Genomic DNA, 25,251 nt, shown 5'->3' with positions numbered 1-25,251 from the left:
TGGTGAAAACTCTGTTCCAATGGCCTTTTTCACTAGCACCTTACTATCATGACATCWGTTCCTTGACCATTTTCCTAGCTCTAAAAGGGCCTGGAGGGCCTGAAAGGTATGCAGAATGATGTTTTTTAGAGCTATGATGTTTCATGAGGTACATTTTTAAATTAAAAGGGAGGGGAACTTTTAGAAAATGTAAGAAAATTTCTACTGTTACTTAAGCTACTTGAAACCAGAAATGCCTTAGAGCTAATAGGTCAGGCTTTGCTGGGGTTACCACAAGCCATTCCAAAACGCAGGTACCTAAGCTCTGATACACCTTCTTTTGTGTCACTTCCAGGATGATTGTGTTTTTATTTAAATTCCAGACTTTAAGTGCAAGTCTAAAAGCCACCTGGACCCCTAAGGGTCTGGATGTTTTTTAAGTGAATCTGTAGTCATGCCCCCTGCTGTCTGCCTCTTATTAAATTAGTGTCGCTTTGCATGCTATGAGAAGAGGAAGCTTGTCTTATATATCCCCTTTCAGATGCATTTGAAACCATTAGTACCATTTTGTAAACAGATTTTGAAATGACAGTGCAATCTTTTCAAAGCAAGGCTTCAAATACAGACACATACACACACTCACACAAATGCATGTATGCACGCATGCCACTTTTATGACTTTGGAATAAAAATGCAAATGAATTTATTAGCTTAAGCATGGCACCAAATAGAAATTTATGCACATACATTTAAAAAACAGACCCCTTGAAAATAAAGCAGTTGCAGCCTATTAATTTTCTTCTTTGACAGTTTTTAAAATTCCCCTAAAAAAATGAAACAGCATGAATACTGTCAATATATCACAACAGCCACATTAGGTTTTGTGATATACATCATAATATAAAGAGCACTATTAGAGCACAACCTGGGAACCATTAAATCATTCTAAATCACTGTTACATTCCATTAGTGTCAATGGTGAAACCACATAATAGGCTTTATTACAAACTTCACCTTGGTAGGCCATTGTCTCTAATAACCACTTCTCTATGATGTGGTATCATATCCAGAAATCCAGGGAGATAATAAAGGCTCCCTTATTTCTTTTTTATTGGATGGGTAAAGTTAAATTTAGCTGTAAGTAAAAAAAAAATCTTGAAGCTTTGTTCACTAACTGTGAGTTGCTGCTATTTGGACAAAAAAAAAATTAGGCAGACTTGGGAGAACAGTTTGAAACAAATTTGAATCCTGGTAAATGCTTGAGGCCAAGGTAAGATAGGCAGTCCCAGCAATTACGATGTCATTTTTGAAATGCAGCTTAGTGCATTTATGCCCTTCTTTACACTTTTGTTCAGATACAAAGCATTGATTATAGAAACATTATAGAAATTAAATCTGTATTCTCATCTCTTCAACTCCTATATGTGCAGTATCAGAAAGAAAGAGAGAAAGAAAAAAAGCAAGAAAGACTGAAGAAAGACCGAAGAAAAGTCAGAAAGAAAGAAAGACAGAAAGAAAGAGAGAAGGAAGGAGTGAGATCTGTTTATGTCAGTGTTTTCTTATATCTTTATGAATTTTTAGAAATACTTCAGGCAAAAGTAATGTACATGATTAGTGATCTTTTTTCCATCACACAGGGCCAAATTCTGCTCATCACGATGCCTATCACACAGACTGACTTGACATGGTCATTTGGGGTGAGCTCAGAGAACCTCTTGGCTTCAGCCAGCTTAGGATACTCAGCACATGAGGGTGCAAGTTTTCAAGTTATTGTGGAAAAACCCCAACCATTTGAAATTCAACAGACTTTTGCTATTGCTTTAACTAGGGCAAGAACTCCAACCTCAACTTTCAAAAGGGCACCTTATATTTCTTGTAAGAACATTTTTGAATTTTGATAAATTAATAAGTCTCCATCATCAAAACATTTCAGCTTAGTTGTGTTGCAGAAGCCGCCTTGTAAGTTTAACGCGCACAATACTGCAGCCTCCCACCTTCATTATTCAGATATTGGTGTGTCTGAAAACATTTCTTACAGTGACGTCTAATATATAGTACCTGTCTTTATAATTCTTTCACGTGAGTTCAGTACAAGAGTTGGAATAACTGGAAGGTAGATGTGAAGAGACAAGTGAATACACTAGCCTCATACCGTAGCTGAGTTAATGAACTGTATCCCCTCGTCCACCTGACTGCGTTCTAGGGGCTGATCGCATTTTGTCTTCAAATTTTTCTGTAGGGTGTTGATTAGGAATGGGTATAAAATAAAAACTGGCACTTACTTTATAAAAAGTAGAAGTCAATTTCAGACTGGTTCAGTTGTTATCAGAAAGAGAATATTCTCWCTTAACTAAAATGCTCCCAGCAAAATCCTCTCTTAAGCCTCTAAAACTAAGCATTTTTCTTTATTCCACCTGTTCTAGACTTCAGCTAATTTYCCCAACCCAACCTTCAGTTCAACTCCTCCTTTATCCATTATTTCATTCCTTTTCTTCACTGTATCCTGGGTTTTTCTGTATCTCACTCAAATGTTCCTGTTTTAAAATGATGACCCAGTTCACCCTTGGCTGACATTTTCTATAGTCATTTATTACCCTGAAAATCAGGTTAAAATCTGATCATTGATATTTTTTTCCATTTTTGCTTTCACCTTTTTCTTCTAAATGGCAATTTTATGTAGCAGCTGATAGAGTTTGCAAGTGATTTGGTAGCACTTGCAATATGGGGAACAACAAGGCTTACATTGTTTCCTTACATTGATTCCTGCTAGATTTCAGATACCTACCTTCAAACCTCCACCAGATTACGCTGCCTTTCTCGTTAGAATAATGTTTTACTATGCAAGAAATTTTGTTTTAGAAATATGAATTTGGTTTCTTTGTCTATATGRTATGAATTTACCAATATCTCAGGCAAAGTCATCCTGAGAGCTATAGATATCCCAGATCTGCAGTGTGTAATATCTCAAGTTAGAATGTAAAACTCTGAATAGAAGGATAAAAATGATATGAATGATATGATGAAGGCYATAAAAATACGTTGAAGGAAGAAAAAGTGAAAATAGATCTTGATGGCACAGAATGATTTAACCCAAGTGACTGGACCTGAATCCTTTTATATAAGTTAGGGTATCCTGAGTCTTAGCTCACTGTTTTCAGCTGTGGAAGAGCTGGAAGAGCTGGAAGAATGGTTGGAAGAGGGGTGGAAAAAGGGGAGAAGAAGTGAAAAATCTCAAAAGACAAGAAAGTTATAGAATACCTTCGATCTTTTGGATACTTTTATCAAATTCTAATTCTCCTTCCATAGTGCTTGTTTACTGTTTGGCACAGCAGAAACAAGACCTGTTCTCAAAGTCAGCATTGTATACCCTGCCATTATGTCTCCCTCATAACTTGAAAGATGCTAATTGTTCATCCAATTTTCTAAAATGAGCCATAATAAGGGGTTAACAAGACAGTCATATGAATGATAATGAATAAAATGTGTACATATATATATATATATATATATATATATATATATACATGTATATAGGAACATTTTCCCACCAGGTTTTCTAGGGGCTAAAAAGAGAGCGAATGTACTCACTTTGTTTTATTTTTTCACAGCTGAAGAAAGCTTTTTAGCTAAAATATTACCCTTGACCTTGTTTTCTATTTCCATTGCACATTTTATTTCTTCGTTATGATTGTTTGCAATGCCATTGGTGTTGACAAAGACATGAGCAAATTCTTCATGCTGTTTGAACAATGTAACAATGTAACCTATGTAAGGTTGGGCTCCTTACCTTTATATTCCTGCTTTTTTTTTCTCTCTTTCCCTATTGAAATTGATATAGTCTAGGCTGTTAAATATTTTGAGACTCATTTTGGGTTGTGTGGATCATTTAAGCCTGATACAAAAGAAATAGTGACAGTGTGCTTAGCCTTGGCTTTAAATTTCCTATGGTGTTAACTTGGCACCTGAGGCAACTCTCCCCTTCTGAGAAGTGTCAAAATATATCATGTGTTAGTATCAAACTTAAAATAAATTCATTAGTAATTTTAAGAAAGAGCTGACTCAATGCTTCAGATGATTAACACAGAGCACTAGCTGGAGCTTGTTACCATGCAGAGTATCCGGTTTAAACACCATGCTCAAGCAAGGGGAAGCCAGATAAGGAAAATAGCTTTAGTTTTCTCAATTCATTTTTTTCTTCAGTGTTGTGATGTAATTTGATCCTTTGGAGGGAAATGCTGGACAGACTTGTTCTTTGCAGGTCAGGTCATATTCCCTCTTTTCCTTTTTCCTCCTTCTGCCAAAATGTAGCCACTGATAAGTGTGTGTGACTGATATATCAATCCCCGCTCATTACATGTAGGAGCRGCAAGGAATGGTCTCTGCAACATGCGAGTTCATCCAGGATGAGGACTATGGGTGCTGAGTGTCTCCTGCTATTGCCCCCGGTGACAAAATACTGCTTAGGCTCTGACTGATGAACATACACATTCATTAGCATCCTTCTCCTATGTTCTTCTGTTTTCTGGCTGTTTGTCATATAAAGGATATAATCCTTGGTTGAAATAGAGCCACTTTTTCTTCTCTCATGTTCTCTACCTTCTTCCCACTCTCCTACAGTGCATTGCTCAGAGAATGGCGCAGTACACTGTGGATCTGTCTTTAAAGCAAGTTAAAATAATTCTGATTCAAATGTGGTTCAAGTCAGCAAATTGGGCTGGATCAAAATGGATATCGGACTGAAAAAGCATGAAATGAAACTATTTGTATCTTTTTCCCTGGGTTTCACTAACCATACTCTAAGCAAAGCTGAGGATCTTTGCTCTTGTTTTTTTGTTTGCGGTAGCTAAAAWGTCACCTGCATTCTGTTCTGTATCTAGCATGCTGGCTTGTCAGACGAAGGAATTTAAAAAAAAAAAGGAATGGTCTCTTCATAAATTAGTACATGATAGTGTGTCCTGTACAGCACAGGCCAAGAAAAGAACAGTAAGATTTTAATAAAGGATCTTTACTGAAATATTTGAGAGCTTGGTGTGTTATGAAATATATGCAAGCATTTGGTGCTGCTTGGTTTATAATGCCCTGAAGCAAGTTGTAAGTCTTATCAGCATTTGGGAAGATCAGAACTTTCCGTTTGGGTTTTGATTAATCAAATATATTATGGAATCTTTGCTATGCCTGATTTTTGAGAGAGTCTATTTTTGATATTAATATGTCTCTACAGATTAGATACAGATCAGTTGTTTCATGAAAATAATTCTCTTATCTTTTATCCCTTGTACAAAAAAATATGTTTTTTAAAATAAAAACCATCAGATAAATATTTAAACACAGATTTCCTTCATGTGGGTGTCTCCTCCATGCTATTTCACTTGTAAGTCTTTGTACAAATGAGACACTTTGAAATGTAGGACGTTTAAGAGTCTCTAACTTTTGAAACAATCACTAGAGGCCTAAAGACTGCTTCCTAGAAGGAGACAGCCAGCAGTATTTCATTCAGCTTCTTTATGACTGTGTGTTAGAAGCCTGGGTGTTAAACCACGAATCTCATCCTATTAACCCAGTCATATAACCTTGAGCTATCCAGACTTCCAGATGACAACACACAGTACCTCTAACATGTATATCAGCCATGGTGTTAGCTTTTTATCAGATGCAATTAATGTTTGAAAGTACCTGCATTAAACAGACAAGTATGCATAGTTTGACTCAAAAGCATCTACAGTAAATTTTTTTTGATGTTAAAATAATAACATCAGTCACTTCTACCACTGTATTAAGTGTCTGTCAGTAATTACATTATAATCCTCTTTTATCCCTATGGATAGGGCTAATGAACTATTTTTTTTATTTCACTAAACTGCAGAAAATTGATGTTTCAATGTTATAAATGTGCATATCAAAAAAGACTATCAAAATGAGTGCTCTCAAGTATTTTTCTGCTCTCTGTGGTTATTCATGATAGCTCAATAATTTATTTGTTTTAAAAAAGGAATTTGTACACAAATGACTCATTAGATAAAAATGAGCATTTAAAATTATTTAATATTTTAACTTAAAGAAGGACAAAGCTTTTCTCTTTAGAAAGCAGATTTATTATGCAAAGAGAATACTTTTGAGCAAATTGTCAAAAATCTTTACTACACAGGCTAGAGGTCCAATCCTGTCAGCTACTGAGCAGTCTGAGCTCCAGATGAAGTTGGCAGGAGGGGACACAGCACCTCCCAGCATCAAGTCCATAATATGTAGGCACAGCAACTACTTTGATACCAGCGACCTTAAACGTTTTGGTCTATGGTGTCAATGATCCGTGAACTGAGACAGATTTACTGTACACAAGCGACAGCAGCAGTTTAAGAAGAACAAGTAAAGAAGTAGTGTCAGCCTTCATTTTGACTCTCCTTGTTCATGACATGTACTTTAAGCCCTGGGTTTATTTCTGTACCAAAAACTCTCTGTTTATCTGTTTTGTTCTCATTTGTTTCCATGTGTATAACCAAACTTTGCAAAATTTTGTTCCCAGAAAGTAATATTTTTGATGAGTAAACATTCTCTAGTTTAATAAATATAATAATTGTACAGAGAGATTTTCAAGGTCGGTATTACCCCCCCCCCACACACACACACACACACTGCCTGAACATTTATAGGAGTATATTTCTGATGTACACGTGGCCTGAGGCTTCTGGATCTGTTGTGYGCTACGTCCCACTTCTGTGCGTACAGAGGAGACTAGCAACCTAGGAGAGCGGTTCAGCACCCTGGATCTTCAGTCCACAGCCTGGTCTATGGCCCAGAAAGTATTAGACCTACTCCTCTCTTCTTGTCCTACGCTCCTCTTTTCCATGCCCTGCCTCTTACAGGTTCCTTCCCCTTTTTCTTCGACTCTTGAGCACAACACATGCCAGCCATTTTCATCGCCTTTTGGTGAGCAGAGAGCTTTCTACGAGGATGGGAGCTTAGCTCCAGCCGTGTTACGGTGCCCTTGCTCCCCAGGGGATGTGGGAGTGGTACAAGCGGGCTTTCACACGTAGTCAGATGGGGCCACTTTCGTGCAGAGCTCCCCTTGAACTCAGCAGTATTTCTCTATTTGGAGCGCCTGCAGGTCTGGGCTCATTCCTGTAGAGCACCAAAAGCTGCACTGAGGAGGGCAAGCTGCTGAAGGTAAAACATCCATATTCCCATCTGAGCCTGACCTCCACACCCTTCTCCTGATTCTTCCCCTCGCTACTATCCTGGTTTTTTTCTCACCCCCCTCATCTACACACAAACACGACACGCACATGCATACAGAGACTCACGGTGCCATGYAAATGAGTGGATTGCCTGGAGGTAAATGGCTGCTCATACAGCATTTTTTTGAGATATTGTTAGTGGTTTTCAGTGTACATATTGTAAACTCATGTTTATGTAGGAAACAAACATACATATGCATATTTATTTTCTGTGTGCTGAAAAAAAAGATAATTTTGTGACATGGAGTTGGCAGACAGATAAACAGCCCCAATTTAAAAATACATAAGATGATGAATAGAGTTTCAGGAATGAGCCATAGTTTATCTTGTTAATTCTTCCTGTGTCTGAGTACTGATGAAAGGAACCGTGCCAGAACTCAAGGATATGATGAATAAGAAAGAGCAAAATGACAACCGAAGGCCCTGGTGACCACAAAACAAGCTACAGTTTGTCCCCTAGAGAGAGACAGTGATGGGTTGAACTTGCCATTAGAGGGAAGATTAAGTGTCCTTGGTTCCTCAGTTAGTTAATTATACACTCATATCTTCCCAGTATATCACATAAACCAGGCATTTTGCTTTTGAATATCTGTATACTGACTACTTGGATTGCTTATTGGTTATTTCTCTTGACAACTCAAACCTGAACATTAAATCCCATTGGCAACAACTATCTGTCAAGAGCAAAAAAAAAAAATAAGATTTGTGTATTTAGTTTTCATTATAGAAGTGCTTGTAGTTGAAAAAATATGTACCTGTCAAGTTTTCGACATCTCGCTGGGGATGCAAGCAATGCTGTTGTGATTTCAAAACCTGGCTGACAAATTCACGTTCCAGTAGTAAAGACAAATCAAGGTTTTTTTCCTTTTTTTTYCCCTCTTTTTGCTTTTTTCACCGCTTTGACAGTCATACATAACAATTTGAGACCTAAGTGGCACTTTGATGCACTATTCCATTATTAAGTGGTATAGTCACTATAGAATAGATGACGGGCCTGTACTCAAGGCATTGTGAATTAAACAGCTTTCAACAATGGGGGAAATTGAATGGCCTAAAGAATTCTGAAACATAAAAAAATAGTGATTAAAAATGTGTTTCAGAATCAGCAAGGCATATAATTTAAAATAATGTCAGGTACTGAAATTCAAACTACAGAAAACAAAGTATATTTTAGAAGAATCTTTAAAGTTAAGAGGAAACATTAAATAATTAGCAAACATCACTAAACCCACAATTACTAAATTTAAATATGACTCCTTGATGAATCTTAGAAAATTAGCATGACATAAAAAATCTTGCCTAAATTTTAAGATATGAGGACATAAAGGCTATTTTATGTGACAGCACTTTGACATTTTATTAATTGACTAGTTTTGTACTAGCATTTCCTTATTCCTAAAGACAGAGTTTTCAACTAAAGTAACATTGACTTAAAGTACTTAAATTAATTCTTTTGTCAATAACCCTACAGCTAATCAATACACCTGAAATTAAACAACAGTTTTTGGCCAGAAGGCATGTTAATCCTTGGTCTCTTYTTGTTACAATTCATTAATCATTCAGCCACTCCCAATAAAATGATCTCCCTGTTTGAAGCAGAAAGTTTGATACACTAAACAGCCCATGATGGCAAGTAGAATAAGGAAAACCAGAGAAAAGTTTCCAAAATTAYATTTTTATTGAGAAAATAAAAATTTAAAAGCTACATTGATAACAATTTATGTCATATTTTTAGTTAATAAAATGTAAGTAGATRTTTTTTCCTATTAAGATAAAAAACAAAAATGTAATACTTGTTATACCCCAGAGCATAATTGGTCATATATTATCTTTTGKTTTTAAGATTATTAAAGGCTGAGAAATTACTTTTCAAACATTGATCCAGTGAGATTACAGGGAAAAAAGACACCAAGCAATGAAAATTCTATTAATCCACAAAGTTCTAAAATATTTGCTACAATGCTTATCTCTCTGCAGTTCTGACAACTATATCAAACTGATCTCTATCTCAGAGTAGGATGTGGATTACAATTTCAGCGCTTAGTCTCCAAATCTTTTTTTCTTTATTCTGCACTAGGAAGACAAAATTGAATTATTCCTTTATCCTTTCCGACTAGTAATCCTACAAAGCATGTAAAACCACATTAAGAATATAGTGTACTTTATAAGATGGCATAGGATATAGCTTATACCTGCAGTCAAGCAAAATAAAAATAAAATAAACGTTCTTATTTGGATGTGATATGTTAAAGGATAAAGCTGATTTGGGGGAGTTACTAAAAAAGATTTCATCAATATCCAACTTTTTCATAYCAAGGCACTAAAAAAAATGAAATTACAAGAAATAAAATAAGGATTTTCTTAGTTACAATTCCTGGTCCTTCCCTGATTGCAGTAAATTATAAATTATGCAGTCAGTGTAGGCCAACAAAAGAAGACATCTTCAAATCTCAGTCAAAGGTAATTACTTAAGTCGGCTGAATGTTCCCTTTTCATAGAGTGTGATCTCTCTTTGACAGCTCAYACTGACAGATGACCTTCTCAGCAACGTTCTTATCCTTCGGATCATGAGCAGTGTGCCTCTCTCCCTGAATATCTCTATATATTTGTGACACTAAGCTTTCAAATACAGCTATTGACAAATCAGAACATCAGTCTAAGTGCTGGTCTTCCTATCACTCACAATAAAGTAGCTATCACTTGTGGTGTTGTAGAGCAAGCACATCTCTGAAAAATGAGTTCTCACCAAGTGCTAATTTGACACAGCTCGCTTGCCTTCCCATAATTGCTCTGTCATTGTCAGTTGGCAGTTTGGGCTCATTCCTGGAAGCTGTGCCGTACAATTGGATACAATTACTCCCATTTACCACCACTATTATGCCACTGATGTTGCCCAGTCCGCATATTGACATGCCTCATTAAACCTGGATGCAGGCCATTAATGAACATTGTTAGCATTTCTCTTAAACTTTTTGCCTCTAATAAACAGTCAGTGTTCCATGAAGGAGCACTGCCATCCTTGTGATATGATATTTATTATCTTATGGGGGAAGGGGACTCTGCAAATGGAAACTATCCAGATGCTGTGAGAGAGATATATGGTTAGATCAGTGGAGAATAGCCCTGATCAGTAGGACCTTTTCCATCAGGGGCATCCTACCATTAACCAAGTGACCTCTTCTATCCAAAAGAAGACAGGAAGGATAAACACGATAACCTCAGTGTGGCCCAATCGCGGCAGGTTTCTCAAGGTTGCCCCAGCTTCAGCGGCTCTCCTTAACCCTCTCCTACCCCCAGGTGGTGCTGTGTGACACAGTAAAGAGGATTTTGCCCTGGGTCCTCAATCCATTATGTCCAGCTACTTCAACGTGCATTTTTATTCAGAGATAATTATGTGTTGATCAGAGAAGTCAGCGGCTGTCACCCATATGGCAGGCACACCTGCAGTGTGACATAGGTGGTAACGATGGCATGCTCTTGAGCTGTCATGACAGGGACAGGGACTTTATTATGTATATGTCACCATTTCTCTTAGGGAAATTATCCTTTTCCGCACAATGACAATAACGAACCTTACAACACTTTCATAAACCCTGTTCCCAGGTCCTTTTCTTGACCTTCATTAAAACTCCACCTAGCAAATTCGATGCTTTATGAACTAAATGCAAACTTCCCAAGAAAATAGAGGAGAGCTTTTGGCATTTCTTTTTACAGCTTTACGTCATGTGGCTCATCCCGACAAACAGTCAACAACCCTGCAGAGTACATCCCTCACACATACACAGTATGATGACTACATGCAGAAGGACTAGCTTTTAAGTGTGAGAAATTTGGCCAGATTTTAGAGAAGTACACACTGAAAACCAAGTTTCTAGGAGAAATTTTGCATCTTTGACAATTAAAGGTAACTCTTCTGTCCAATATAAAACCCAGAGAAATACATTCCCTCTCTTTTTAGCTTTCTTCACTTCATTCTTTACATACTTCCTTCTGCTGTTTGGTTCATAGCACAACAGAAAGCCTCTACGGAACAGAAACTAAAGAACAGACAGAAAGGCATTTTGTATCCAGAGAGAAGGAAGAAGAAAGTAAGGGAAAGCTATTTCTCTCAGGCATCCGCAAAAGCCATATCTAAGTATCAAAAGGGGAAACCAAAAAACTCCCATAACAACCTTAAAACTTCTATAATTCAGTTTCTTTCTTTCTTTCTTTCTTTCATGTGGCCATTATAATTACAGTGTTCTGAGTTAAAAATTAAAGATCGAGACTTTAGAAAAATGTAAAATAAATCGATGTTGTCAGTGCCTTTTTATCAGCTAGCTACTAAACTTTCAAAAGTTTGCATATGTAGTTTACGTTGACATTCTTCACCTTTGGGTTATCTTTCATATAGATATTAGTGTGTGAGTGCATGTGTGTAATACGCCTACTTGCTATGGTCGTGCTTAACATATTTCTTCCATTTTGAGATATATAAAGCTACTTTCAGCAGCATTATTTCAATAGTAATAGAATACTTCAGAGTAGAAGTCATTTCTTACATGTGAATGCTGTCTATCTATCTAGAGAGAATTGAGAGACCTAGGGAATTTAGCTTACAATTTACACTTAACTTTAAATGGTTTTAGCAAAAGTAGCTTGCAGAAAAATTGTGAAATTTGGGGCAGTTACAAAACTTATGAACTTTCTTAGTCTCTTTTAAATGTAAATATTGTACTGTTGAAAGTGCTTGTGGGACATATATATGAATTCTGCAATAACATGCCCTTTGGTTCAGCTGTGGTCTAAATAATCATATTGAATGCAAAATTACGTCAAAAATATCTGAAAAATTTAACTGGATGAGCCCATTTGTGTTACTTGGTAGTTTACCGTATTGTTCATGTAGATTTGAATAATTTTCACCACAGTGACCTCAATTTACCTAAAAAAAAAATCAAGACTCTTCAGGAATTTGAAGTTCTTGAATATTTTTCTGATGAATTGTACTTTTTTAATTGATTAACTACGACAATTACAAATAATTTGATTATGATGTTACATTTACAAGCTGAAACATACAACAATTCATTAGCCACTAAGGTACGGCTTCCTGCTGATATCCTGGTCAATATTTTAAGAGGCTGTAGAAGTATTGCATTCCCACTGGAGACAAGCGAAGAAGCAGTGTGTCACAGGCAACTGAAAATTGATGAAAATGTAGGTCATCCCAAAATAATTGCTATGATTGAATCAGTTCTAGATATTGAAGGTAACCACTCTGGGCAGCAAAAAAAAAAAAAAAAAAAAAAAAAAGGATTTTTAAATAAGAGTGGCGAAATCTCTGTTTCCATACAAAAAATAGCATCACAGATAGCCCACTGCTGTCTACTAGTGGAGTGGCGTATATTACACTACCCAAAATAGCTACATAATTGCCCGATAGATAAATACAAAGTCCTTCATTTTCCGTTCAAATACTAACCCAACCCAACTCTATTTAATTCATGAGAACTAATCAGATTGCAGAATAGAATTATGCAATTGCTGAAGGTATGATTTTTACATATATGATAAGGTTGTACATATAGCTTCTTAAGTACCTCATACATGAATGCAGTATAAAAAATGGGGAGGCAGTATTATTTATTTTGTAACACATTTTTTTCTAAGTTTTTTTTTGAGATGAGAATAGAATATTTGCTATTGAGGTTTCTGACTTGTGATGTTATAATTCTTCCTATTCTGAATCTGGTCACCATCTTTCAGTTTATGTTAGGAAAAGAAACTCTAAGGTGAGGTAAGGTACCAAAAAATAATGAAATTATTTGTATTTTTCTTCTCTTCCTACCTAAATAGCAACATATGGCATTACAAGAGCCTCCTGGGTCGCTGAGTCCTGTCTCACATATAGCAGTCCATGACAGAAGATAATCCAATAGAATCCTTCTACTTTACCTTTTCCTGTGAGCTGCACAACACCCATCTATCTCCTAAGCAGCTATAAGCTGGCTAGTGCAAAAACAAGCTAAAAACCTCAGAACTTTGGAGTTTTAAAAGAAAAGAGGAGGAGTAATCAAGCATATCATCACTCCTTTGGACTCCTGGTAGGAAGCTTGTTTTGTAGTCCTAGGTAGTAAATCCATGTGAGAAATTGCTGTATAAATATTATGATATATATTTTTTCTATGGTTGCACCAGGATAGCTTCATCTGAATAGCTGCAGACATTTTATATACATCAACTTCCATATATCCACACACTATGTTGCAGAAATTGCTGATGAACAGCTTCAGAAGGATCAAATAAAAGGAAGAGGAAAGGAGTTAATGATTCATTGCCAAGGCGTTCTTATATTGTTGTCCCATGTTGGTAAAAAATTTCATAAAGGGAAAGGAAAGAATACTGACAATGCTGTCATTGTATATATGAAGACTTCCATGCAGTCCCTGTACTTAAAATTTCATTTGAAATCAGTGGCAGCTCCAAACAGCCTAACCTTACAGAAATAAGTGATGTAGAGGTTAAGAATGCTTATTGGAACTATATCCTACTAACTCATACTGATTGATTTTACAGGCAATAGCGTGAAAGAAACTCTATAACTCTGTCTTCTGCTACCAGGGAGAACAGGCTAGCACAGGTTGTTCTGCTGTTGAGCTATCTTCAACACAAAGCAATATTAGAAACAAAAACATGTACCTTCATCCAGATTCTCTCTGCTGTTTGTTCTGCCCTTGTAGCCTCGTACTTTTTTTCCAGATAAAGTCTATTAGGGAAAGCAGCTACAGTCTCCCAAACAGWGTGTTACACACTTCATTGGGAACTTCTAAATCAGACAACAGGAAGACCTCAGGGAAAATACCCCAGTTAGTAACCAGCAAAAGGAAAAGAAGTGCTCTTAGAAGTGTCCTTGAGTAACAAGTACAGTGACAGCTAGGCTCCTAGATTTTAAAAGCCAATAGATGCTGAAGTCTACTAGCAAGGCTTCAGCTCCTGACATACCAGCTGCTATAAGGAGGATACCAGAGTGGACCACCAACAGTGGCTCAGGGAGCTAATGGAATGGCAATAGAGCAAGACTGTGATTAGGAGGAGCACAGCAGAGAGTTCTGTGTGTTTTAAATCCCTCTACACATATCCTCTTTCTATTTTTCCTGTTCTTTCTTTCAGATTTAGTACGAATGTGTTCCTAAAACAAGAAAAAAGTCTACCAGAACAAGAAGCTCTACAGCATATGCTTTCCTCCCTTGACAAAACAAACACCTAGCGTAAAAGATAGGATAGGATAGCATAGCATAGCATAACATAGGGTAGGATAGGATAGGATAGAGGCTTATATAAAGGGATTTGGGGGAAGCTGGTGGGAGTAATTTTGAAGAAGTTGGAAAGGAATTAATGTTACTGGTGAGAGAAAAAATAGCTAAAAAAGATTTTTCAGCATGTGGGAAGAGAGCTTCTAAACAAAAAAATGATCTGCATTTGCATTAGAAGAGGAAGCTGTCAGGTAAAGGGTGATCAGGTAAGGATATGAATCCAGAAATGGGCCAGACTGAGGGCATCTAGCAATAGAGAGAAAAAAAATGAGATTCAGACAGAGTGGACTGGCAGCTCTTAGGAAGGGATTGCTCAGAAGAGCTAGCTGTGTTTTGGTAAAAAGAATGAATATATGAGAGAAACAAAATGCAACTGTGAGCAAGTAAGCATGGATCAGGTGATAGCCACTTGTGAATAGGACTACGTATAATTTGTGAAAGGAAAAAGAGGAAGAGAAAGAGGCAGTAAAGGATAAAATCAGAAAGGAAGAACAGTGAAAGAAAAAAGAGCACCTTTTGGAGACTTCAGATTGGCTTCTCCTTCTTCCATTCTGAAGGGAAGAAACTGAGGGAGACCACCATTTTCTTCTCTCTCTCTCCCATTATACTACTCCAGAATATTTCCGATATTATACTAATGAACATACTATAAAACCCAAAATAGATAGATCAGCAACTACTATCCCATACTTTGGTTTTGCAATCTAGATAGCATTCAGGAGAACTGTGGCATATTAGGGAATGTGTGCAATCCTAATGCTTAGATGGAGCACCATCTGCCATTCTTCAGCCAGGCTCGACTTCAGAATCCCTCTTTGTCTTTACTTACTACTGACGATGTCAGAGTAACATATGGCTGTACAGAAAGTAAATATTTTGCAGCCATAACAGTATCAAGCAAGAAAATTAAATATGTATGTGCATAGTTTTCTACAAGTAGTAGCAAACAGTATCTGTCAATCTTTACTCACCTTTTAAAACTTCAGGTGGCAAAGAGTTGGCCCACAAAATGTGTGGGTGAATGTTCCTTTATGCAGAGAAATATTTCCACAAAGAAATGAATGCTTTTTGTTCTGTCTTTCACACTATATGTCATGCTAGATTCCATGTTGCTCAAAGTTGGTGATCCATGACGCAGTCATTTAGAAACCGAGGGCTAATATTTGTGTTGTATAAATAATATGTGTATATTAGGATATTAGCGTGTATGTACTGTACATTTGTATATTGTAAATGCATTAGTGCTTTTGGTATGTGAGATCATTTGGTCAATTTCTTCTAACACCGAGTAGGTACCCACTGTGTAAGTAACCTGATGCTGCCAGAAGGATCAAGCCTGCAGAAACTGGCCTTTCTCTGCTTGAATTCATAGCATCTCAGAGCACAAGCATTTGTGATCATTTTGTCAAAGAATGAAACAGATCTCACTGTTCCCCAAAAGATGAAGGAAGTGTAAAAAGCATTATGATCAATAAGTCTTTAATGTAAAATTTGGGGACAAATCACATTTCTAGCTGCATCCCTTTTGAAACTTTTCTTATGTAGCAGTGTCTTTATAGTCTTTGCACAGTTTTATTTGTTCAGAGTTACGGATGTAATTTATGTCACTGACAGCAAGACTTGAGGGCTTTGATTTTTGAAATGTCTGAACGTTTTGGAAAAAAACACATCAGGATTTTTTTTGTTTTTAATACAGAAAAACTACTACTTTTTTTCTAGATGTCCTTAGATACAGTGGAACAGTTTAGTCAACACATATTGGGGGAAATGCAAGATGAAAAGTTTCTGCCCAAATTGTTAAATTTGTTAAACTCATCAATTGTTCTAAAAGTTTATTAGAAAGGTCATATCTTTAAAATTAGACACTTCAGCAAGTCTTTTAATAACCTGTAGCTTTAATATGACATGACCAAAATATAGTATAACAGCCATATAGAATCATAGAATGGTAAGGTTGGAAGGGACCTCTGCAGACGATCTAGTCCAACCCTCAGTGTAGCGTGTACAGGGATTGAACCCACGACCTTGGCATTAGTAGCACCACTCTGTAACCAACTTAGCTAAACCTTATATGAAGAAACTACTTTACATCTTCAAAAAAATTGGTTAAATGATATCAGACATAGACTAAAGTCCAAATTTTACAATTTCTTATGGACAAGTGTAAGTCATTCTCATGGCACTAGACTTTTGGGCGATCACAGAAATATGAGCTGTAGACACAATGGACCAGATCCTTAACCAGTACAAACTGATAGAGCAGTAGGCATTTTGGACCAGCTGATTAGTCAAACCACAAAGTGAAAATACCAGACTACAGCAAGCATCCAAGTGCGATTCTCTGCAAAACTGCTTCACTGGAGTAAAGTCTTCACCAAATTATGGAGCCATGTGTTTGGATGCCTAAGTTAAGAGGGATTTAGGTGGAAAGTGTATACAAGGATATACAATATTGCACTGATTTCCAACTACAGACTGGATACAAGCTGCCAGGATTTGTGTGACTGTAGTCATCCTGCATCTAGCCCTCAGATGACTCACATCTGGCCAGTATGAACGTCTCTGCCCCAAACTTCTCCAGAGACTTTGAGATTAACACAGGAGAGTTAGTAGGTCTGTGTACTACACTTTATTACACTGTGTAATACACTTTATTACACTGAATTATTTTACCAAAATTTTTTTCATATTTATTTATATGTATATATCTATGTATGTATATAGCATTAGAAGCCTGGCATGTTAATATGTTTTATAAATTGTTTCATTTACAGTTTAACTTATTCATGTATTTACTTTCACACAGAATTTTGGAACTTCTTTAATAAGCCCATAACTATATTAGCAATAGTGAGTTGTTCTGCAATGAAATTACTGTAAATACAGCCAATATCTATTTGAATATCCAACCTAAATAAATACATTTGTATTTGTATTATGCATTTGTAGTCTCAAGGAAAATATTTTTTAGAAAAAAATAGTAATAATACTGTATTATTTCTTATATATGTTCTCTCATACTTGAGTAACACTCTGGATACATTGCAAATTAAATGACCTCTGCTGAAGGAAAAAAAAAATTGGAGAGACTTGGAGCCTGAAGCCATAAGATGTTCATCAGAAGAGTCTGAGTCAATAGCTTCTTATTTAGCTTTCAGGAGCATAGTGTCCTCCTAGGTGTATGTACCCTGCTGATCTTAAACAGAGGCCCTATTCATGACCAAAATAACTGCACAGGGCAGTGGAGTTTCTGTTGTATTTGGATTTCAAGAGAGGAATGCTGCTATCTGATAATAAATACAACAGAACTTCTTTGTTTCTGCAGACTCTGCAAATTATGAAGGGCTCTGTTACTGATCTGCACAGTGTTATTGTTTAGAGACCTAAAATGAACACTGACTAGTCTTTAACAGCTTCTGTATTTACTTTTCCCTGCAGAGATTCATTTAGTTGGCAATGTTCGAGACATTTGTGTCTGATGTTGCATAATTTTTGTTTTCCTGAAACACACCGCGCTGCTCATTTTTGTGAAACAAGTGCTCATTGTCCGAGGCCATAAGTCACTTAAACAAAAATTTGCTTTATGACAGCAGCCCAAATGGTTTACTCAGACAGTACCTGAAGATGGCAGCTCGGGCTTTGCATCGGTCTAACAGCTCCGAGCTTTTTCAGAAGGAAGAATTTTATGCTATATGACAGAAAAAAAAATAAGTCAGCAAAACTTAGGCCTGCAGATAAACCAGTGATTCCTGCAAAGGACCCAATGATGCTAATAAAGACATATTTTCCAGTCTATGCATGAATGATAAGCAGACAGTATAGATAAGGCTCTCCATCTAACTGCAGTGTTGTGATTAGTCTTCCAAAAGTTAAGCATCTTCTGCCTGTTTAGATGGCAATTTGATATCTCTCCCCAATCTTCTGGACTTCTGCTACTTCCTCAGAGAGCTGTGGGACTCCTATCAGAGTTTTGCCATACTTGCCAGCTACATGCTGACATTATACAGACGTTATACAGTTACTTGCAGATATATAATACCCATCTAGGTACCCATCTACAAATGAGCTAGTCACCCAAGCATCTACTCACAATCAGCAGAAACACATACTTTCAGGCTATAATCAATGTCTCATTATAGATGCTTAATTTAGGACAGACAAATAGCACTGTAAAAGAACTTCTTACTTTCCATTGACTCTTAAAAGAGTTTAGATGACTTATTCTGATGATATCAGCATCTGGACAGATGAGTCCCACACTGTCTCTGAAACTGAGAAGACCTTACCATAGTCATCTCTCCTGTTTCTAAGAGTCTCTGTGTTTCTTAGGTCATGCCCCCTCTCAAGTTGTCAAAGTGATGGGGATAATACTAATTTCAAGCCTAACCTCTATGCTGTTATGGTACTGTTTTATGAACTTTAATTTGGTAACTATCAACTCACTTTTCTGACACGGATAACTACATACAAATAATTATTCCTATTTTGCTGCTAATCACTGACTTCAAGGGGATACAATGCATCCCACTAATTTGTGCAAATGTGACAATTTAGTGATAGCTGTCTATGTATCTAGTTTTTTCTTTTTTTCATACATATATTTGTAACAGGAAGAGAAAGCGTTTTCTTCCTACCTAGACTACCAAGTGCTGCTGCTACTATTTKATAATTTTTAAACCTTACTGCAAATGAATGTTTTACACCTCTATCCTAGTAAGCAGGCAATGATCAGTTCTCTCATTTTACAAACAAGACAACTGAGATGACTGAGCTATCTCAGTTATCTGGGTCTCTGAGATTAGGTCTCAGAGTTGGAATAGATCCTAAATTTCTCGTATGATAGATTGAAATGTAAACCATTTTTTGGGGTTTTTGTACTGCTTTTGAAAAACAACTGCCAATTATATGTGTATGAGCAAGCTGTCTTTAAGAACTGTTTTGAACTTAGATCAACGTTCCCCTTGTGGGGTAGGAATTTCAGCATCTCATTGCTRTCTTCTGGACAGCTGCAAACTACAGCATAAATGTAAATTGTTTCCTTCTCTAGAGAGCTGTCTACCTAATGGATAATAGTTCAGGTCTGCTACTTTTCTGATTCTAGTGGTCTAAGTCTATGCCATCGGTTGGACATCTTATCTTCATATCCCAATGACAAGCCAAGCAGAAGAAAGAAAGTGTACTCTGATTAGACCATATCATAATCTGTACACATAAAGTGCTTGAACAAAGGTATCATGGTAGCTCTGGTTCTGGTGTGTCACAGGTTTTGCATGTTTGGTTTTAATGCTATTTTTAACTTGTTTTAGTATTTATTTATGTGTGGGTGTGAGGCTTTTATTTAAGATATTCCTTCTACCTATTTAAATTATCAGGAAGTTCTATCATTACCACCCTGAACTCCTCACACCTATACCTCAATTTACTACATACATCTATTCAATATTTTGTTAAAATATTAAATGGTTCAGGTTAAGGCTTACACTTCCTTCTGTAAGTTTCATAGCACTTAGAACATCAAAAATGTGAAATACTAGAAGTTCTCCTGTATAATTAATATATCATGCATTGATTTTTGTGTATTAAAGTACATGGCAATAATCTCAGTTTTCCAATATTTGGCACTTGGCACTTGGCATTTGGCACTATGGATGATATGCTCTCATAATGCTCAGTTCCCTTTGGTTCCCTTTTTCTGTCTGGATTTTTCAGTCCTACATTTATTGTAACACTAAGAATAGGCAATGATATCTCCAAGAGTTGGTGTTACATTATTTTAATAATACAGTTAAGTGTTTTTTCATAGAATCACCACAAGCCAAATAAAATTCTCTCTTTGTGAAGCAGTTAGAAGAACAAAGTTTGTTGCTGTAGATGGAATTTTTGGACTTTCCCATAATATAGGTACCAAATATTAATATTAGTAATAACACTGCCAAACAGAAATATTAAAAAAAAACCTCCCTTCTCTGAGAATTCCTTTTATTAAAACACATACTAAGCACGATCTTCACATGCCTCTCACAAATATCCTGCCACTCCTAAAAGGTTTCAGGTTGCTGGATGCCAGATTTGGGGCACTTCATGCCAGAGAGAGTTTTAAACTGAAGCCTTATAGAGAGTGATTAGTTAACATCTTTTTAATGATGAATTAATGAGCAGTAAAAGCACTGTAATTCCAATATGTACAGAACCTTGTGTTCAAAGGCACAGGTTCAGTGAGAGCCGTTCCATAACCTTTGTGGTGCCACTAAAGGCTTGGTTCAGTGCAGTCAACATCCAATCTGTCTTTCAAGGTCAACTACACATGCCAGGCTGGGAAATGAAACAATTACTAACAAATTTTATAGGTATATTCTGTCAAATTTAAAAGGCAATCAGAAGTCTAAATGAAAATTATGCCTGAGGAAAGCAAAAAAAAAAAAAAAAAAAAAAAAGGAAAGAAAGAAAGGAAGAAATGAGGAAAGATTTTTTTTCCTTCAGATTTCAGTGTGAACTAGGCAATGAAAATATTGATGGAACTAAAAAAAGGCATATGGAGGGCACTCCATGCTGTTGGAGGGAAAAACCCACAAAGGAGAGGGCAAGAGTGTTCAGGAAGGATGACATCAGTAATCATCTGGGCTATACTGGCACAGTGAGTGTGAATGATTCATTATACTGTAATTAACTTTTAATTAACTTTACTCTGCTTTACTTATTTTAGAAAATTAAATAAACTTCATTTTATGGCACTCGCTAAACCAATGAGCAGAAGCTAGAGTTCTGCTCTAATTAAAATAAGCAATCTGGCAAAACTGCGTGTAATGCATAATGAAGAAATGTTTCTTTACAACTGGAGCTATTTCTTGTATTTTGTAAAACTCTGAAAGATATTATCCCATTAGCTGCAATACACTGAAGCCTGACAAAATATATTTTCATAGTCTTGCATTTTTCAGAAAAAGCAGAAAAGATTTTTTCTTAAATTACTAAATGATTTCCCAAATCACGAGGTCCATTCATTTTTCATTCTGCTCTTCTTCATGCAATTGTAGCCACACTCAAAGAAATCATAACCACCAGAATAGGAAGCTGAAAAGACCGTATGTAAAGTTGCTGCTTAAAAGATTTGGGTAGAGAGTAAAAAATCTGAAACTGCTGTTAAGAAATTAAGGAAAATTATATTTCTGCCTGTTTTTAGGCTGATTCTCAAATGAAGAATTTCATTCAACAGATCCTTTGAGATCTTCCAAACCTGAGTTTTTCTATGGCAGCAAACTGAGACAGATTCTCAGTTGAAATCATGTCACAATGGTGTAGCTGGAATTTTTGCCACTGACTTTAGCTCTAGGTGAGCAGGGATGCAAGCCACTAAAACAGGTTGAAACATGGTCTTTTCCTGCTTAAAATAATCTGCTTAATCAAAAACTGAGTTTGTTTCACTGAACCTATGCAATTTTGAAAACGTCATAGAATGACTGAATCCTGGATGAAGCTTCCAAAGAGAAGCCAAAACTAGTCTGTAGTCTGAATCAGGGGGATTAGCCCTCGGCTTTGGATTTCCCAAAAGAGATCTCCATCTCCAAGCTGTGGGCTGGTATGTCTTTAGCTTGTGAATATTTTTGAAAACTTCATTTTATTTTCTTTCTTCATCAAAACCTCAAATAAAAATAAAAATAAATTCTCAGTGAAAAGTGAGTTCATGGTTTCAAGCCAGCTACGTGTCTACAGGCAATCTTCTGAATAAATCCTACTGTATGCTAAGAAAAGGACTACAACCTAATTATGACTGTCTTCACTTCACTGTATGATGTTTTGCAAATGATGATAAGAGAAAGCCCCTTCCTTTCCTTTCTAATTCCCCTTCTCAACTAGTTTGTAGGACTCTTTGTTGTTCCAGTTACTTATGAYAAACCAGTAATCTGGTATGCCTTTATTCCTACTTTCCTTTTCCCCTTGGGGTGCTGTACTGGTCCCCTCTACAGGCAAAATCAGATGAAACTGTTTTATATGGCTGAGCAAAGTAGATGATCTTCTGATTTCCAGCCAAACTAAGATGGAGGTAGAAGGATTATGTGGGAAGAACAAGTGATTAAAAGGCAACTTAATAAAGGTAGGGAAGAAAATGGTGTTCTAAAGAGGCAACAGGAATAGGAGAAAAACACATATTTCTGAGAGGTAGGAGCTGATCCAAAAGAAGCTGGCCAAATTGAAGGTAGAACTCATACAGAAGGGAGAAAATTTTGCTGGTAGGGAAGTCCCTGGTTTTCATCTCATTTGCAAGAGAAAAGATGGCAATAATATGTAAAGGAAAAGGTATAAGTTACTAGTGACCTGCTGCTCATTTTCTCTTCAACTTCACTTGAAATCAACTACTCAAAGAGGGAAAATCACAGACTTTAGTAAGTGAAAGAAAAAAATCAGTCAGCATCTGTATTATTACTGTTCAGTTAGTTATGACATGTTCAGTAAAATAATAAAGAAAATACACTTAATAAGCTTTTTACTTCATATTTCAAAAATTAGTACAAACTGTTATCTCTTTCTACTTTATTATCTGTATATTTCTTCTTCCTAGGTATGTCAGGCTTGAATTTCTGTTTGTCAGCTCTGCATTTCTCTCTGTATTACTCTGATGTATAGACTAACCTGTCAGACCTAACGCAAAGGCCTTGACCCTACTCTCCTTTAAGTCTCTATTCAGGATTTTCTTCTACTATGGCATCTACATAGAAACAGTGGTGGAGAGGTTGTGGTGCAGTTAGGGAGAGCTAATTTTAATTAATTAATCAATTAATTAATGCTTTGGAACATTCAAGTTCTGTAATGGCTCCCTAAGTAACCTCATTATCTTATTTTCATTACCTCCTCTTCTCTATTCCCTCCTTTCTCTTTGTGTCAGATTTGCTTGTTGCATCTTGTTTTAAATTAGATTCTTCAGGGCAGGGACACTGTCAGACCTGGTTTATACAGGAGCAGGCATGTTTGGGCCTCATCCTGACTGGAGCTTTTGGATGCAACTGTAATTAATTATCATTTACAGCTGAGCCATAGTGATGTTAAGTGCCTTGTTCAAGGTGTCAGAGCAAGTCAGCGGCACAGTTACAAATGAAACCCAGATGGCATCTTTCTCTGCTCTAACCACTAGACCACTGCTTGTACTTTGGGACTGTCGCACTGAAATAGACGTTCAAAGATATTATCAAATTATCCCGAGAATAAGGCAGGTATTTTCGATTTCCTTGAGCTTGCCAAAGAAAAAGGCCTCACATATTTTTTATGTTAAAATACAGACTTTTTTAAATCTATAATTTTAGAAGTGTCTGGATACAGTAAAATGACTTCTTGCCTATTCTCACTAAAATTTCTTCACTTCATTCTCTCCAAACAAATTTAAGTATAGAGTGGGAAKGTGAAAGAATTAAGAAACTGATGAGAATGCAATATAATGGGCCCTGAAGAGAGTTGTAGCTGTAAGCACAGGTATATTGTACTATAGGAATATCATAAGTGCGGTTGCTCTTAGACACATCTTTGCAACATTTGAGACCGTAACCACTCATGCAGGATGTGTCTAATTTAGAATTGATTCTTACATCTTAGTTATCTAGTTCTTCAAATACTTAAAAARCTTAAAACTATGCAAGCTGATAAATATTCAGAAAAAGAATAAAAAATCTCCATTCTGCAGCTGTAAATTCAGTGTATGAGATAGAAATGTGGTCTTTCAACCACCATGATCWGACCCACTATCACTGCTACTGTCAATAACAAGCTTAAGATTAGTGACATTGCTATAGTGTTTTTACAAATTAGTTGACAAGAGACATGCTTGCCACAGGCATCAACAAATAAGAATATACATGCAAATGAATGTTGCATATGTGCATCTGCATGAATGTCATATAGTGTGGAAGATGGGGCAGAAAAGTTTACAGACCAAACTATTTCTGAGATATAAATATTATTTAAAAAAGGCTTTCAATCCATTTTTCAGGAAAGCTGTAAAGAATATATGCATATGCCTAAGTACCAGCAGATCTTAAATCATAAAATAATGAAGAACCCATCCAGGTAGAAGATATCAAACAAATGCTTATACAAACAAGACTGAGGCACGTGAATAGAATGAATTGTGAAACTAAACTTCAGATCCTGAAATGGTATTGAATGCCCACAATGGCATGGAAACAAACGCGTATATTCAAATTTGCAGTTACAAAAAAGAATCTGTTCAGTGATCTGCAGRTATCTGAACTCACCAAGTACCAGGACCAGGTTTTTGGTCTCACAGTTCCCCAGATACTAATGCTCCTCCACTGTGTACATGGCCAGAATCACTCTGCCCTGCACAGTAGCAATGTTCATGCCTCTTCACTAAGTACTGCACAGCCTTATTCAGTGTGATATATTCTGATACTGACATACCTGGAAGTTAGATATCTGAGGGATTCAAGAYAGATATCTAAGGGTGTGTCTACACAAGTGTTTTAGTCCAAATCAGAAGCATACTTCTGAAGAGACTCTCCCAGTTATCCCYTCTCAGTGCACTTTGGTTTGCATAATGGAGCATATGAAGTAGATTATTTTCAAATGAAAATAAATCAGAATATGTGCTCTAAAAGTGCACCCAGTGCACTCCAACACCAATGGTCRTTCAGTTCATGGGACCAGACCAGATTAAGTCAGAAGTAAACTTGTAAAATACATACTTTAAGGATAGCCAGTCTTTTTATCTTCTCAGTCTAAATAGATATCTTTGATAA

This window comes from Rhea americana, unplaced genomic scaffold (assembly GCF_003343005.1).
Source record: "Rhea americana isolate MKP2758 unplaced genomic scaffold, rheAme1 scaffold_54, whole genome shotgun sequence".
Classification (NCBI taxonomy): Eukaryota; Metazoa; Chordata; class Aves; order Rheiformes; family Rheidae; genus Rhea; species Rhea americana.
This window is presented reverse-complemented; position numbering follows the sequence as displayed.